The sequence below is a fragment of the Olea europaea genome, chromosome 11, assembly GCF_002742605.1.
Source record: "Olea europaea var. sylvestris chromosome 11, O_europaea_v1, whole genome shotgun sequence".
Lineage (NCBI taxonomy): Eukaryota > Viridiplantae > Streptophyta > Magnoliopsida > Lamiales > Oleaceae > Olea > Olea europaea.
The window spans coordinates 11268922-11274943 of NC_036247.1; positions in this window are offsets into that span (position 1 = coordinate 11268922).

Sequence of the window (6022 nt, forward strand, 5' to 3'; positions counted from 1 at the left end):
ACTTTGACTGTAAATGTGAAATATTTAAACATAATTACATTGACAGAAATTAAAAATAAACAATCCCATGAAATCTAGTTGGTTTTGGTATGACAGCCAAGATGATTTTCGTTAGATAGCTCGCTTGATATCAGAGAATCCCTCATAAGTTGGAGTTTGTTGGGTCTGTACGACAAATTTCGTGTATTAAGATACAGAAATCGATACAAATTGTATTTTTTGAGAAATACGAGTAATGTTGACATTTTTATAATTGCAAAAAATCCTTTGATTAGTGATCTGAATATTTGAAGATAAGGGGCCATGTGGCTTGAATCTTAGTTTTCGAAAATTTGTTGAAAATTTGATTTGTTTGGCACTTGAACTTGAATTTGATTTAATTTAAAGAAAACTTTGAACTTCTTAAACTTGACGTGAACTTGTTTGATTCGAAGAAAATTTTGATCTTCTTGGGATTCACCGGATTTGGATTTGAGAGAATTTCTTCCCTTCCTTTGACTTTGAAATTTTTTCAGCACTTCGTGATTGCCTTCTATGCTTTCACTTCTTGCTTTTGCTTTGCTTTCAGTTCTTCCTTTTTTTGGACCATTTGGTCCTATTTATAAGGAAAAATTCGTGCTAATTCTGATAATATTCAATTATATTTAATTAAAATAAATAATTGAGTAATTATATTTTATTTATTTATTTAAAAAGTGAGATGGGTCTTTGGGTTTATGGACCTTAGTAGACTTTAGTTTAATTGAGCTAATGATTTAAATCGATCAAATCCATTTTCTTTATTTCTTTATTTTTTTATGTCTACAAGGTCATCATGTTGATTTTCCTTATCTGAAGGCTCAAGTGGATTATCAATTTGGTTTGAATTTGTTACCTTTGGATCTCCAGGATCACTCAACTTTTCTCCACTGATTGATGCTACATCTTGGGAGTCTTCACCCTTTTTTCTCCAAGGATTTCAAGCGTCCCTATTTCTCCATAGGCTGAGCTGTGATATGTTGCTAATACGTCAAACAATCAAATCCTTGAATAAAGTAATTAAGTTGACAACAAATACATAGGAATGCATAAAAACAAGCTACGTTGAACATATATCTTCAAGTGAATGTTACCATCAAAACTTCAAAATCTATCTGTGTTACTTGTCATATGTAGGAGGACAAAAATAAAACTCACTATGGGCCCGTTTGTGACGTTGACGTTTTGATTAAAAAAAGTAGCTTGTAGCAACTTTTCACTTGAATAGTATTTTTAAATGTACAATTCTTTACAGTATTTTTCAATTCACATATTTCTTACGCATAAATATCAGACTTCCCTTATGATTTCTACTTAGAATCCATACAGCAGTTCAAAATTTGCATGTAACTTAGGTTTTTAAGTGAATTGGACAATCCGGCCCAGTCCTTCCTCAAATTGCATTAAGACTTGAAAGTTTTCATTTGCCTCCTGTTAAGTTCTCTACATCCTTCTTTACTTTATGATCGTCTCCTCCCCATTGTTTGATTCTTTTGGTGGCAACAGAAACCTGCGTCGTGATTCAAAGAAGATCAGAATTTACACAATTGATCTCAAATTTATTACTATATTAAAAAAAAAAAAGTGCTTTGTTAATTGCAATTTGTTTTTTAAATTATCTTTTCTTTTCTTTTTCTTTTTTATTTAAATAGGAGGGTGTATTTGTGATTTTATACTTTTTTTTTTTATTGAGAATGAAAGATGAAAATATGGGTGATCCAAAAAATGAAAGGTATGAACGTTTTCCAAAATAATGTTGAGAGGTAACGACATTTTGTGCTAATTACCCATACTTTTAATATGAATCCATTTCCAGAAAGAAGCCCTCAAAGTGATGATGACATTGAAATATTTTCGTTGTAGTACAATAAAATCACAATCAAACTTTTTTATTTGTTAAAAATAATTAGAGAGGAGATCTAATGTAATATCAATTTCAAAAAGAGAACGAATAATGATTGTATAATTTACATCTTAATATGAATCCATTTCCAAAAAGAAGCCCTCAAAGTGATGATGACATTGATTATTTTTGTTGTAGTACAATAAAATCACAATGGAACTTTTTTATTTGTTAAAAATAATTAGAGAAGAGATCTAATGTAATATCGATTTTAAAAAGAGAATGAATAATGATTGTATAATTTACATATCATGTTCATCATTATTCATCATATGAAAAATTTACATGCAAAATTGGCCGAGATCACTTACTCTTTTAAAAAATTTCATAGTTTTACCTTGAAAACTTCGTGGTTGTATAATAACTTCGTTTTTGGTTAATGAAGATGTTTTGTTAGATGCTCTATTTTCATTTTTCATTGAGGTCGAATCTAAATTTATGATTTTGCAACTCAATTATAAAATGAAGGAATCATAAAAAAATTTGATTATGACACTTTGAGCTTTGCTCCAATTGAGAAATTAAAAGAAGGAACTAAACGCATTTCAATTAGTATTTGTATAATTGTATCCTTTCTTTATTTTTTGGACCCCTTGCTTCTTCTAACCCTTGTCACAGACAAATAACAGATAAAAAAACCAAGATTAGTTGGTTTAAATTTTTCTTTAGTTTAGGCCTACCAAAGAAGCGAACTAAAAAAATTCATTTAAGTGTTCTTAAGGAAAAATACTTATTTTATTGTTCTCCTTTTTTACGTCGGGTAGGATAGTGATTATTCTATTAACTTATTGTAGCAGATGATTCGCAAGAAAAGAACGACAAAAAAGGCCCAAAAAATCAGAGAAAATACTCTGAATTCAACTCAATATTATTAATAATGCCGAATGATCAAAACTAATCCACAAGCCGGGTTAAATAGTTGCGAAATACGAAATTATGGGAAAATTACCAAAAATGGCAAAATCCCAAAATTATAGCAAAATAAAATATTAAGTAAAAGAAGTAAGTTGCCAAAAATTTGGCTCAATTCGAGTTTTCTAACATATGGAAAAAGGAAACGAAATATTACCATAAATAGTAAAAAATAACTTAAAATTGAATTTTGGAAAGGAAAACAGTGAATTTTGGGCTTGAAATTGACGTCCACGGTGGCCATGACGTGCGCGCCAAAGAGAGCTTTCCGAATTGAAGTCATAATAGCGATTCCGATAACCGTAGCCAAAGTTATGGCCAAATTAGCAAACATGCGTCAAATTCCCTCAATTAAGGAAATAATGGTGATTCACTTTCTATCTTTGCGCCGATCCGCCATCTCATGGTATCTCAGCGCCATCATCGTGCTATCTGACAAATCAGCGTCACTCGACTCGAATCCTCCTGCATCACTTTTCCATCTATCTAATTCTTAGAGAGTGCTCATCTGTCAATTAGGATTTTAGGTATAGCATACCAACCTCATGAACAAAATAATATACCTCGAAAAATCATTTTAATGCATTGTTTAAATATTTTGTCAGAATCCTTTTATTCGGTTTGATTTGATTTTCCTATTACCTTCAAAGTTTCAATCATTTTCTGTTCTTGTAATGTTATTAATAACTATTTTAAAAAAGAAAATGAGTGGATCGCACAAAGTATATAAAATAAAAATGAATAGTAGCTATGAATGTGTATTTAAAATTAATGTTCGATTTTTGACTAAATAAAAAAAATGAACTAATTTTAATTTTACACAAAGATAGACTTTAATTCAATAGTTCACCTACTTCACCGTAATTCGTGTGAAATATAGGCACAATTTACATGTGTCAATCATAAATACTGTGATATTGAGCTGTGCATCGCTTTTATTTGGATCATTATTATTATTAGTACTTCTAGCCATTTTATTAGAAAAAATAGTTTTTTTTTTCTTTTTACAATCAATCAATTTTCTTTGGTGAAATTGATTACATGAATGAAAAAGCAACGTTTTATACGATATTTATTTTCTTTTTCGAAGAATTATTACAGATTGCAATATATCAACGTTGGATTAAAAATAAAAAAGCTACTTATTAGTCTTGGATTTGTTTTCTTAGCCATGGGGCTACTTTTTAAAGCAGTATGACCTAACAGAGCACGAGGATTTTCTTGCAGTTTAATTATCGTGAATGAATAAAGCCCCTTGTATATATGCCCAATTAATGCGCGTGCCTCGCCTCCATGTGAGAGGGCTGTATACCGTAAGCCTCGATGTCCATGTAGCAAAATTGATCTCGAATATAATTACTTTCTTGACTATCTTCTAATTATTCGGGTACTTGTCAACTTATTTTTCGAGGTATTTTTCCTATAATTTTCTAACAATTAATAAATTAATATTTTAGTTTCAGAATGCTTGTAACATCTATATATAAACAAAATCTCATAACTAATACTTGTTTGCTATAGATTATTTAAATTTTATTTTTTTCAAATTTATTTTCAACCACTTGAACTCATAACCTTTTTATATTTTTTAATTGTGTGTTCTTCAAAAAATTATTTTTTATAAAATTTATTCTCAAAAAAGGATAAAGCTATTCTACCAAATTTTGTACAAATTAGTCGCAATGAGGCACATTCCGCGATTTACCTCCCTCACAAAACTCTAAAAGCGGGGCGGTGAGCCCTCAAAATTAAGGTTCAACCTTTTTTTTTTAGTCACAATGGGATGGGTCTCACCCAATCAAAAAATGGCACAAGTAACGAGTCTTGCTACAGGTACAAGGAGTTTGACACTCCGGGTTACGTGCTACTCACGTGGGGGGTCGGGACCTCACACCATTAAATGTGTGAGATCCGACCCCCTCACTCACATCAGGTAATCCGGCGTGTCAAACGCCGGATACAAATAACATTTTCCACAAATAATACTACATCAACTTGCATGTGAGTGGTAGGTGGGAGTTCTATGAACCCTCAACCCCCATCCTGGTAGAATAGCACAATCCCTCAAAAAAAATCACAACCAAACGTACCTTGCCGTCGACACATTTTTAGAAAAATACAGAAATCATATGGGAGTAGGGTCCAAATGATATTCACACCCAAAAATTAGCTTTCAGAAAACAAAATTTCCACAGACGCAGTTGCTTTCGGTTGACAACTAGCACTTGCGTTGTCTTCTTTACAACCATTCGAACTTCCTGTCCCACGTGTTTCGTTGCTGCCGGGTCATAGATTGTTTATTTTGATGGTTTTGAAGGGAAAATTCAATTCGAACAATCTCTGAATCCGAATAATATGACTCCTATTTTGTGCCTGTTCGAGCCCCACTTTTCCGGTTAAAATATATTTTGAAATCGTGAATTGATGAAAAATGCGTGGTTAAAATATAAGAAAATTTATGAATTTGCACGTAATATTATTTTATTAAATAATATGTGATTAAAACGAAAAAAGAGAAAAATGTATCTTGAATCTGATCAAACAAAGGCAACGTTTAGGAATCGTTAGGAGATGAGTCCCTGTCCCCAACGTTTCAACTTGGTTTTTACCGTAAATATGGATAACTGCGTAGAAGAAACCATCTAATTGCATGCGATTTTCATATAATTCAAAACTAGACATTAAGTAATTCGATGATTTTATCTTCAAGATTCAACTTATGTTATAGTCATTTAACATCCACATGAGCAGTTCCCGTGGAATCCAAAACTCCACTAATTTAAAAATTATGAAACATAACCCTATTTTTTCCCTCTATTTTTAGTATATGCACAAATAAAATAGAAAATTAAAAAATATATAGAAAAAACATGGTCGCCTTCTCCATCCTACCCCGCCATCATTCTTATAACGACAAATCGTTATTTCACATTTTCCTCTTTTGTTTAATAAGAATGTATAATTTTTTTATGGGCATGTTGTCGGTCAAAATCACACTACGTAAGGAGATTTGAGTACATTATTGTTTTAAGACAAATTTACTTTAGCAATGGTGGAATATACCAAAAAAATAATTGAATAAAATATACCAAATGCAGGAGATAATATAGCAAATTTGTCTTTTACGATACAGACACGAACATAAGTTAGTGCTCTGATTAAAGGGACGTGAATGATAATAATAAATAA